This window comes from Thermobia domestica, chromosome 4 (genome assembly GCF_964235325.1).
Source record: "Thermobia domestica chromosome 4, izTheDome1.hap1.1, whole genome shotgun sequence".
Taxonomy (NCBI): domain Eukaryota; kingdom Metazoa; phylum Arthropoda; class Insecta; order Zygentoma; family Lepismatidae; genus Thermobia; species Thermobia domestica.
Window position 1 is genome coordinate 326,533,670 of NC_137457.1, and position 13,347 is coordinate 326,547,016.

General features: G+C 36.7%; 1 protein-coding gene across 1 annotated transcript in view; it reads left to right on the top strand.

Moving 5' to 3' along the window:
* Positions 1 to 1,202: 1,202 nt before the first annotated feature.
* Positions 1,203 to 13,347, top strand: part of LOC145683222 (uncharacterized) — a 40,122-nt gene continuing 27,977 nt past the window's right edge. The window contains exon 1 of the mRNA XM_081754589.1: positions 1,203 to 1,287. The gene's annotated coding sequence lies outside the window, so the exon portion shown is untranslated. The remainder of the gene's footprint in view (positions 1,288 to 13,347) is intronic.

A 13,347-nucleotide genomic window follows, 5' to 3' on the forward strand; every position in this document is an offset into this window, starting at 1 on the left:
TCGCCGATACCGATGGTCACTATTTTTGATCTTTTAAGTACGTTTTGGGTGACATATCGATGTTCGAAGGTCGTGGATGAAAAAGCAAGAGAACTTTCTTGGTTACCTTTGTATAACTCCCTTGGTTTGTACAGAAAAGAAAACTCAAAGTGAGTATTCGTTTAGGCAGGAGATATGAAATCTGCTATATAAACATTTGCATTTCTCGAAAATGTTGTTAATGGAAGGGGGAATATGTTTTCTTTTAATATTTAAATTTAGTTTCGTATTCAGTAAACGTCATTCTTCCTGTGCGAAGAACGAGCAGTTTCGCTTCTTCTATAATGAACTCTCGTCATTTGCAATAGCAAACCTTTTTTAATTAACACTTAACAGTCGAATTCGAGTTTGAGGGGCCCAGGAATTCGTTTGGAGCTTATTTGCTCGTCCGTAGTAAGACCCTTGTCTTACTTCTTCTACAATTTGAGGGCAGCCATTGTAAGTCACAGCGATTACCGTACAATATGTCTTTGCTTCTGAATAAAATGTCATTTTTACTTTGGGGCGAGGACAGGATACAACACATAAGATCGTCAAAGGAAATCTAATACGAGATTTCAAGGGATTTCCAGGTTTTATACAGTTCCCGAACCAGGGGCGGATCCAGGGGTGGGGGCGATCGGGGCAATCTCCCCCCAGAAGAGGAAACCTTTTTCTTATTTTATATATAAACAAAACCCATCCCAGAGTTTGGAACTCTTAAAAGTAGCTTTAAGTGGCAGTATTTCAACCCACCGCCCCCCCAGAAATCCGTCCTCGATCCACCCCTTCCTGAACGAAACTTATGTGGTTTGGATTCTTCGTTAAGTTATAGGACCACGTCAAATATATCGTCGTTCCTGAAAAGGATGATAAATCATAAACTAACCAATTATTATTATTATTATTATTATTATTATTATTATTATTATTATTATTATTATTATTATTGTTGTTATTATTATTATTATTATTATTATTATTATTATTATTATTATTATTATTATTATTATTATTATGCAGGGACCTTTTACTGTATAAACAAATTATTTACATCAATACCGTCAGTGCATCTGTTTCATTCCAAACTATACCGTGTTGTTTCGGATATCAAGTACAAGGTTGAAGGACGGAGGAAGCGGAAACCACACACTGATAGGAGACAATCAGTTAGTCGTTTGTGCTTCAGAAGTATGGGCTTATTATAAGCAAGCGGACAAGAATATAAAGGGATTTTATCGTATGCCAAAGTTTTCCTCATTGTTTCAGGTAAGAAGCTTATTTTTTTGCTTTACCAAAGCAACAGAGGCAGCTTGCTTAAATTGTTCAATCTTGATCAGTAGCGTAGTCAGGGTGTGTGTTTGGGGGGAGGCCAAGTGCTGTTATTGGTACACTCATGTCCAAAATTATTATCGCATGTCTATAAATACGTTGTTGTAGGAATATAATTTGGCAATGAATTCGCCGGTATTTCTTATAATGTTAGTATGTGTATAATCGGGAAAGACATGTATGTGACAAATTCCATGTCAAAAGAGCAGTAAATAAGAACAATAAAACGAAAATGAAACTTTCTTGTGCATTTAGCAACATTTTATTTTACTCATTATAATTTTCGTACTTATAATTCTTTTCCTATGAAATTCACAACAAATATACATTTCCCGATTACACACATAGTGTCAGTACTAAAAGTACCCTGCAAAATGAGTATCAAATTATATTCTTACAAGAAGACAGTTATAGATATGCGACAATCATTTTGGACATCAGTGTACATATAGAAAAATTACAAACAAAAATATATAAACATAAACATATATAAAAAATTAAAAACATCAAAGTACTAAAGTACATTGTCGTACCTCTTTGGGGGGCGGATCCTCTGCTCCCTCTTCCCTACGCCACTGATCTTGATTTACAATATATGTAATCCTGTCAAATGTCGCGGTTTAGCCGAAACTGTTTTCAATTGACTACATCACGTGTCTCAACAAAAATCGCTCAGAACTCCCAATATCCCTGTTTTTTTTCCCTCCTCCAAGACATAAGGACATAAGGTAATAACATTTCTACGACTTAAAAAAAATACTGTGTCTATTAAGGGAGCCATAGACGCACACACTTGCATGACCAACTTACATGAAACCTTTGTTTCATCATCCATTGTTGGAAGAGTTTTTTGCCCCCACACGTACCAACTTGCTGTCCAACTTAGTAGAAGAATGACCTTGGCATTTCGAAGGAAAGTCACGTGATTTCTTCCGCTGTCGTGATTGGCGGACCTAAATATAAAAGAACCAACTTGCATGAACGAGCACATACACGGTAAACATGCACGAAGAACGGCAAAAATAATCATGCATGTTTACAGAAGATTTTGAAAACTTTCAACATGCCTGAACGAGGCCATACACGATCAACTTGCCTACGGTTTCATCATTTTTCATGCATGTTCGAAGGTTTCTTCATGCATCTGTCTGCGTATATGGGTCCATTTAGTCGTCAATACCTAGGTAATGGCAATAATCTACTCTCTTTCACTCACTTCCGGTGAGCCTTGACCCGGTTCTTATTAAGTTTGATACTTCAGTAGAAAGAAAATGTATACTATGACTATACTATAAATGTTCATTAAGTGCTAAGATATTTAGTGTAACCGCTTTTAAGATTTCTCTCTCTCCTTTTTTCTCTTTCTTTTAATCTGGGAGTTGTGTATATGTATTGGCTCCACTGGTTGTTAAGTTTCTATCGCTTTCAGATAAAAGGTTGAAACAAAATCTAACATAGGAAAGTGTCGAAAGTGCTACGGTTGCCTTACTCGATTCTTACTATTTAACCACCGAAATTACCTGAAAGAAACTTAAGCAACTAGAGTAACAAGGTTTCTCAAAAGAGTTTACACAAATGAAAACACCATATATATAGTGGCGGATCCAGGATATGATCAAGGGAGGGGCTACACCATAGTTTGCAGCTTTATCCAGTGTAAAGCAGGATTGAAGCCATTTTATCTAGTGTATACCTGAACGTCAAGGGGCTATAGCCCATATAGCCGCCTCTTGGATTTGTGCCTGTATATATATATATATATATATATATATATATATATATATATATATATATATATATATATATATATATATATATATATAATATATATGTATGTATGTATGTATGTATAAAGAGAGAGAAAGAGTAAACCTGAAAGATGTGCACAAAGTCATTGAGGTGATTCGGGGCCGCGGTGGCTCAGTTGCAGAGCGTTCACCTCTGGTGCACGAGGTCCCGGGTTCAAACCCAGCTCCCGTCTAGTGAACTTTGTCGTGGACAAACACCGTGTGCGTGGGTTTCCTCGGGGTTCTCCCACTTTCTTCATTCCGCCATTTCATTCATTACTCATGATCACCGTCTCCTTTAGCCTAACCGGCATAACCATGGGACGTAAAACTCAAAAATTTCATTTCATTTTTTCATTGAGGTGATTCATGACATCAAAAGATCCGGAATTTCGAATCTTGGATGCGGATCCGAAGTTTCGGATCTTGGACCAGAATCCGGATATCCGGTTCCTCGATCCAGATCCAAAATTTCGAAGTTCAGATTTCATAAGTTCAGATAAGGTTTTGAATATTTTAGGGCTTAGATTCAGACCCAGTACTAAAATATCAATATGTAGAAAATATGTATAAAATTTACTGGGTGAATTTTATGTATCTCAGTAGGAAGACAATTCAATTTAAATGACAAGATATTACATCAAAATCTCATTTTCACATTTTTCGGGATTAGACCACTGTTGCGCACACCCCATCATTTAGTCTTTAGTATATCTTTAAACGTAGAAGTATGCCACTTTCATCTCAAGTCAGTAGTTGTATAGATCTGCCTTTTGTTATATATTAATCGAGTTAGGATTAAAATTCGATTGCTTGTGAGACCTATGATAATATTTTCAAATTGAGTTATAACGTTGAACAACTGCATAGTAATACTGCATATTTTCTTTGTCCGACATTCGAAATTAATGTAGTCTATCTTATACAGCCGGCTCTTATGATAATGCAATGATCTGAACTCCTGGAGCATTACGCTAAAATCATGGATGTACTTGAATTTTCTTCATTATTTCTGTCTTTTTTTATTACTAGCAAAATAAATATCATAAGCGGTATTTTACATAATATATAGACGCAGATCAGTCAGTTGATTGCCTAAAGTTTACCGCAAAGCTATTACATCTCTAAGACACTGGCGGTCTTAGAACAAAATCCATGGCTTTCCCATAAAATCTTAAATCTCTGTATATAAAAAGGGCATAGTCCTGAGTGACTGAGTTAGTGAGTGACAGATCATCGTACAGGCCAAATCAATTAAGCTAGAAACTTGAAATTCGGACAATAGGTAGGATCTGTGACGTAGGATACCACTAAGGAAGGACTTTGGGAAATTCGACGAGGAAGGGGGAAATGGGGTGGAAAATATTTCAATAAAATGGCTATATCTCCGAGATTCTTGACGTTAGATACTTCAAATTTTGGTATTTGGGTTTCTCATTGAAAATAAGTTGATGCTTGTTTAAGTGTTTTTTTATATATAAACTAGAAGGGGAAGGAAAGATGTAGAAAGTGAAAAAAGGGTGGAAATTGCAATTATTGCAATTAGTATAATAATATGCCTATACCTCGGAAACTTAAAGGGTTAGAAACATGGAATTTGGTATTTGGACTTCTCACTTAAAATAATTAGATACGTATTTCAACGTTTTTTAAATATGTGACCCAAAAGGGAAGAACAAGGGCGGGAAGAAAATTAAGTGGGGATTAATTGTATTAATATGTTCGATCCTTTAAGGTTACAGACTTGAAATTTGGTATCTGCATTTCTCATTGAAAATAATTTGACATATGTTTCAGTGTTTTTTGATGTTTAAGTAAAAAGGAAAAGAAAAGAGATGGAAAGGAAAAAGGGTGGGGATTGTAATTATTATAATAACATGTCGATATCTGGGACCCTCTGAAGGTTAGGAGCATAGAATTTGGTATTTGGACTTTTCATTTGAAATAATTAGATATATACTTAAGCGTTTTTTTTTATGTATGTCTTAGAAGGGAAGAAAAGGGGCGGGAAGAAAAGATTTTTATATCTTGGAATTCTGGAATGTTAGAGAAATGAAACTTGTTATTTGAACAAAAATTCGTTATGTTTGCAGGCGTATGCTATGCGAGGCCGTAGACCGAGCAAATATGTGGGATGGGGGGAGGAAGCCCCCACGTACTCGCGCTGAAATTCGGTATATCTCGGGATACCGGAATGTTATTACATACAACTTGACATTTGAACTGAGATTCGGTATGGTTGTAGGTTTGCGAGGTGCGAGGCCGTAGGCCGATCAAATGAGATATCAGAGGGTCTAAGGCCGAACCTCCAGACATTTCTTTTTAAATTGATTATGATTAGAGGTTTTTGTGGTGCGAGGCTGTAGTAACGGGGGTCTAGTGGCGAAGCCTCCAACTAGCCGCAGTCTAGTAAGTATAAATATATAAATGTATTTGCGTAATGACTGGAAATTGCATGTATCCCTGTGGACAAAATTGCATAAGTAGCCTCGAGAAATAACAATCCTTTAAAATATAAATTTTAAAAAGTCAACAAAATGTACTCTTGAATGAGTTGTATATTATGTTTGCACAGGGGAGAATCCAGAACAGACTCCTGGAGGAGGTGGATGGATTCTTAGGGGGGGCGGTTAGGGATGCTAGCAGTGAAAAATTACTTAGATGATCTGAAATTGCCACAAATGACTACTAAAGTACACTGTTAATGGTGCCGCTAGGTAGGGGCGAACGACTTTTCGCCCTCCCCCTGGATCCGCCTATGTGTTTGCATGAATGATATAGCTCCTTATACAACCTATACGGATTTAATAGTAGTGGATTGCTAATTATAAAGATACGTGTTACTGCTCGAGGCTGCATATGGTATTTTGTATACACATACAGCTACATTAATACATTAATTTTGATACATTAATTGCCATTTAGAACTTTATCTCTACTACAATTCTTAATACTAAATGGGTCACAGAGAAACGTATTTTTAAAGAAAGAAAAAATCTCATGAAGAGCAAGAAAAGGAAGTTGCTCCTTAATTTGATTTGACCTATATTTTATAGGTTGTTCTATTAGCTATGGCCTAGCCCATCACGACTAGGAAATGGCCTCATTCAGTGACCACAATAACTCGGACAGAATTAGGAAAGTAAGCAGCTTGAGCCTAATGAAGAAGCTTGGTCTTGAGACTAAGGTTTCATCCCAGCATTTGACTAGCGTTACAGAAAACAAAGGACAAATTTCTATCAGGACGACCGCTTTAAAAAAGATTTACTACCTTCTCGATCGAGTATTTGCACTAGAATAGAATCTGACACTGAGATTGCTCTCACCAAAGTCGACAGTTTTACTCAATCAAATTTGGAGTAATTGTGACATATCAAGGCACAAAAGCCAAATATCAACAGAGTAAGAGAACGCAAGGCTGTCACACGATCACATACCACAAGTGTCTTAAAATCTTATTTTAAGCATAGGATTGAAAATCATTTTATCAATAATTTCGAAAACTTTTCTGATTCGGAACACCCGAATTTTCTGACACGGAGTTTCGGATCCGGATCCAAGATCCGGTTTTTCGGATCCGGACGCAAGATCCGAAATTTCAAATCCGGATTCAAGATCCGATTTTTCGGATCCAAAAATATCCGGATCTGGCCATCCCTAATATGCACAAACTGCGAGAAGTGATTTGTAACGTCAAAACTAGTTAAATGTGGCTATGAACATAAGCAAAACGTTGCATTAGAGAGTTGGGCAGACAGAGATAGTTTGCGCAATCGTTCTGATCCATTCCAATTTTCAGGATTTAAGTGTTGACTCGAAGTTGGTACCCCTGTCACTGGTACACTACGTGGAATTTGACAATACGGAAGAGGACTTTTTCTCTTCTTTGGACGTCCCCCGAATTACCTCCTGGAGATTGTCACACCTTTCAGGTTCACCCTATATATAAATAGGCGCGGATACAGGATCCAAGAGGAAGGCTATAGGGGCTATAGCTTCCCCCCTTGATGCTCAGGTATACACTGGATAAAATGGGCTTCAATCCTGCTTTACACTGTGTAAAGAGGCAAACTATGGTTTATCCCTTGATCATATCGTGGATCCAGCACTATATATATATATATATATATATATATATATATATATATATATATATATATATATATATATATATATATATATATATATATAACTTGATACATATAATTTTTAATGAGGGGCAACGTTTGCTAAATAGCCAAAGTATTCAGTTAAAACGTAGGCGGAGCGGTTATACATCATAAACGATTCAAGATAAAATAAAGAAACGGAAAGTGAGACGTGTTGCCCACGTAATGGGATGAGACGAGAAATAAGTTTTTAATTTCGTGTCGATTTTCGAATATTTCCTCATCTTGTCTCAATTCTTGGAAAATTCAATCCATCTTGTTTTATAAATAAGTGGCGGAGGATTGGGCACGAATGCTCAGTGGTAAGGCATTTATTTTTGGTGAGAGGGGTTCTTAGTTGGATCCCAACCCAAGTAAGTTTGTTGTGGACAATACTGTGAAGTAGCTGTGTATTAGATGTGAAGTGATGATGTGATAATTGTGTAAACTCTTAACTAATTCGCTAAATTCAATTATTTTATTAAATTACATTTATCTACGACAGAACTATGAACTCTTTAAAATATACGGAACAAAACTTTTATTAATGTTGTACATTACCAGATAATTTGAATAAGCATGTATTTGTTAATTGTTACTTTTGAAATTGTTAATAAACGCGATTAGTTTCCTTCTTCATTTTCCGCATGCCTTAAGCACAGCCTGACACTTCCCCGTTCATTGAACGCCAAAGTCATCACTTTACAGCCAGACATAACCACGGAGGACACATCGACAAGGGCTATTCGACACACGATTAGGATAGATGCAGGATCGACGAGAGAAGCGGATCGCACCGTTGGAGAACAGCCAGCTCCATAACTCAAGAATACCATTCTGTTGGTTTATCACCGCAGATACATCGATCTTAAGTTGAAACTAGTGGAATGAAGGTGTAGAAGAACATTATCGTAAAGACGCATTGTCAAGAGAGAACTCGACGCCTCTTGCAGATCAACAGGATAGAGATCCAGATGTTGACTGACTCCAGTTTATTCAAGCTCGTCCAGAGAAAGACATTCATCGTCCCAGATGACTAGGATGACGCCAGCCTCGTTGGAACATCGGGCTAGAGCTCATTCCTTTATCTTAGTTAAAACCTTTCTCTTTCTCTTACCTTTCCCACTAGTCATTTTTAAAAAAATTGAAACATTGAAATTTCATTTAAATTCAACCATAATACCGTGTCATGCATCAGTTTCATCCCCATTTTGTTGCGTTCATTTAATAAGTATTTTGAGCTACGACTGATGGCACAGCACCGGCACAATATCATGTCCATGTGATTTCTAGAGGTATATCCGTTTTCTCCCACATGCTCATTCTACTAATTCCTCAATCATCATTCGTTTGCCTCAATCATTCGTCTCCTTTATTCTAAAGGGCATAACGGTGCAACGCCGCCGACTTTCCAAAATTTATGTGGGTGCAAATGAATGGCGGGACGTGTTAACCTATATAGGCCTATTTCCAGGGAAGTCTCGATATTTGACTGATTTATTTTTAGTTAAAATCTTTTATGAACACTGCCATAAACGCCTGTGCTGTGATAAAGTAAAATATGCCGGTACTATAAGGATAAGTTGTGGCTTGCCCTAGCTCAGTCGGTAACACAGCTGACTTAAACGCAAGAGAAATGGGTTCAAACCCGGGTAAAAACTAAAAATCTTGTAGGTGCTGGAGCCCCGGAGAACCCATAGTAGGCGCACATGTAAACGTGTGACGCTAAACTGAAAGATTTCATTTTCATTTTGTTATGTGTACAATCGTACAACGATATTGTATATTTGTAAGTCACTTCCATTTTTGTAAATTTAATTATTGTGGGCAAAAAGTGTTACTTAGAAGTGCACAGACTGTGATGACGAAGAAGAGAAAGATATAGAGAAATATGGTTGATAACCAAGGATGTTATAAAATAGAGGATCTGCCTATACGTATCTTCATCCTATTAAATTAATGAAGCCAAAAAAACAACCGAGGATCGGCAAGTCTGATTGGCTAGTCTCGTTTTCATCATCGTCTGATTCGCTACTTTCGTTTCCTCCATGATTGTTGGCTCAAAACATTGCGATCTTATTGGACGAAGTGGGCAGAGTATAGGGGTGGCGAAACTGTCACGTATGGCTTCAAGAGTTTGTAGTAAGGGCAGATCTTCTATTTTATAAGATCCTTGGTAATAACAGATTCGTCGTTTTTTGGGGTTGCTGTGACAACCAGTAGTTGTTTATTGACTGTGATAGTAAGAGAAAATATAGATGATGAAAGTCGACGTTGTCTAAAATCACTGTGTATTATTTCAAAGTAGTAAGTGATTGATTATATTGTGTGGTTTCATTGTACGTGTTATCATATAGGCGTAATATTAGCGAACTGGGAAAAGTAACGATTATGTTTAAGAAGATATCGTTACAATCTATGCCATTACTTTTATCCTTAATTTCACCTAGTAGTGTATTTTACAGTGGGGTAACAGTTACTTTTCTGGGGCAAGTAACGCGTTACATTTTAAGCAGTGGCGTATTTTGCGGGCTACCGGCGGTAGCCCTAGAATATTACAGAATAAACTTAATATAATCTACATTATAAAATTGAAAGTGACTATGTTTGTGACTGTCAATCTTATGAACCACCCGAACGATCTCGATAAAATTTTTGACGTAGATGCAGTTCTGGCCTGGGAGTGTGTTTTAGCTATTCACGTTGACGTTAGAACTTATTTATTTATTTATTTATTTAGTCTTATTTTACATGGCGAAGTTAAGGCTCCTGCCTTGCCTCCCACTTGACCATGCAATACAAAAGTATCATAATTACTAATACAATAATAATAATAAAATATATAAAACACTCCTAATCATATGTACACACACACACACACACACACACACACATATATATATATATATATATATATATATATATATATATATATATATATATATATATATATATATATATATATATGCGCGCACGCGCGCGTATCACATCACATGCACACATAGATTACTTAGATTACTTTAAATAGCCACATAATATAATCATATAGATTTAGCGAACAAAAGAAATAAAAGGTAGGAGGTATAAAAACCATCATTTTTTTTCAGATATTAGTAAGCCTCTGCTTAGTAGACTTATGGAAGATCTGCTCAACCGTCTTCTTAAATACGTTGATTGACTGAGATTGTCTTGTGTTTAATGGAAGGTCATTCCACGCACGGATAGTGGATGCAAAGAACGCATTCGAGTAGAATTTTGACGACACCTGATCTTGTATTGTGGTCGTGGTGAGCATTTAGTGGTTACAAGCGTTGGAATAAGTAGGAAGGTTGTTCAAACCGCAAAGCCTTAAAGAAAAGTGTGAGTCAATGCAAATAACGTCTATCGGCAAGTTTCAAAAGGCCGTAATATGGAGTTAAATGATTTGATCGTTTGAGATTATAGGCAAAAAGTATACAGGCATTTTGGATACGTTGCAAACGGTACGCTAATTCTTCATTTAAGTCTGATAGAGCTACATCACAATATTCAAGGTGAGAGAATATTAGAGATTTTACAAGTAGTAGCTTTGTTTCAGTGGGTAGAATTTTCTTTAGTCTAGTGAGTGAATGCAAAGACCAGAACGCTTTCTTACATACACACGGTAATGTGAGGTTTCACTCACTAGACTAACGAAAACTTAGCGGAGGGGAAGAAAGAAAAAATAAACTTAATAACTCTTGAATCACCAGACTGAACTCGATCAAATTTTCCATATAGATGAGGTTCAAAACTGAGATCGATTTTGTCTTTTCACTTTGACAGAACAACCTTGGGGAAAGTGACTAGGTTAGTGACTTAATAACTTTTGCACAACCCCACAGATCTCAGTCAAATTTTCAACATAGATGAGGTTCGGGACTAATTTTTTTTATATATTATTTCACCTTGACGATAGAACCTAGGGCAGGGGGAGATACGTATATATGAAAATAAATAAAAGGTAATAACTCTTGAACGACCTAACCGATCTTGATCAAATTTTCAATATAGATGAGGTTCGGACCTGGGACCATTTTGTCATTTTGCTTTGACGGTACAACATAGGAGAGGGGTACAACATATGCAAAAAACTAAAAATTAAAGTTACTGTCTTTGTGACTTCATCACTCTTCACCACCAGACCGATCTCAATTAAGTTTTCAATATAGGTAAAGTTCGCAACTGAGGTGGTTTCTATCATATCATTTTCACGGTAGAACTTCGGGCAGGGGAAGGAGGTATATATATATATATATATATATATATATATATATATATATATATATATATATATATATATAACCTTATAACTCTTGAACCACTCGACCAATCTCCATCAAATTATCAAGAGGCGGGGGAGGGAGATGTATATCTAAAATAATTAAAACGTTTCTAACTCTTGAAACACCCAACTAATCTCGATTAAATTTTCAACATAGATGAAGTTCGAGCTTGGGATAATTTTTTATTTTATTTTGATGGTGCAACTTAGGGGAAGGGGTGGGGGGAGATATATGTGTATAAATTGAAAATGAAAGTGAGTATCTTTAGTGACTTAATAATACTTGAACCACCTGGTCGATCTCGATCAAATTTTATACATAGATCAGGTTCGATCCTGGGATGGTTTGTATCATATCGCTTTGAGACTAGAACTTACGGGAGAGGATGGGGAGCTATATAAAATAAATAAAACTTAACTCTCGAACAACCCAACCGATATCGATGAAATTTTCATCATAGATGAGATTCAGACCTGAGATGGTTTTGTCATATCGCTTTGACAGTGCAACTTCGGGGAGGAAGAAGGAACATTTATAAATGATCAAAAATGACTGATACTAGTGTCGAATCTATAGTTTTCGGGGTCGCTGAGATGAACAGTGACACTTTGATGGTTATTAAATCCAAATGCAGTACCGCAACTTGGGGGAGGGGGAGGGAAATAGATAAAACTGATCAAAAATGATCCATATTAGTGTCGAAACCATAGTTTACAGGGTCACTGAGATGAACGCTGACACTTCCGATGCTTTGGCCCGCAACATGGAGGAGGGAGATATACATATATAAAAATGATCGAAAATGGCCGATATTATTGTCGAAACCATAATTTTTGGGGTTCGCTGAGATGACCAGAAATCTTCCGATTCCGTTTAAATCAATATCACTAAAAACGAAAACAGCATATTTCACGGAAACCAAACATATGAGATAAGAGTTGTGCATTTATATTTTACTTTTAACCCAGCGAAGCGGCTAATCGATGATAGTATAAACTAATTTATATTGATAATTTTATACTTTTGCATCTTCTTTCAATGTTAAAAGTTTCTGCGAAATGTATGAATTTAGAAACATTTAGTATCTTTTTTCACGCACCCTGTTTCACTTTCTTAAGAGATTTTCAATCTGGCAACGCAGCAGGAAACCTCCTCTACTTACTCAACTGCAAGGAAAATCGTGTAGTTATGAGCGCATTCCTTTTTCCTCCACCTTCACCCGCAGCGTGCGAACAGGCTGGCAGGTAACAGCAGTTGCCTCTACAGTAATCGGTTTCTTGGGCGTGAGCGAAGGTAAGGGGAAATAATATCAGAATGACAGCATATTTTGTTAGTCTCTGGGAATGGTCTCGGACATCTTGAGTCTCGTTCCGTAGCGGTTTGCGTCAAAGCAATGCAAATTTCGTGTTTTTATAATATTTTGCGATAGTCGGCGTAGTTATAATTACTTGTTTCATTACTTGAGTTAAGTTGCGAAGGCTCTTACAGACTGAGGCTCCTTTGTTACTAACTGGCTATTTTTTTAAGCATTCCACCATAATCGATACAGTGGCGCATCCACGGGGACCATACGAGTCCAAACCCCTCTCGAAACATCCTAACTCAACATATATTTTCATACTGACTCAACATATATTTTTATACTGACTATCCTAACTCAATAAAACTGTATAAGGGGAAAAAACAAGGAATGTTCATGTACGTGCTTCTTCGGTTGCTTTGTCCTATCTCTTGGTGACTCTTTTTACTACTTGACTG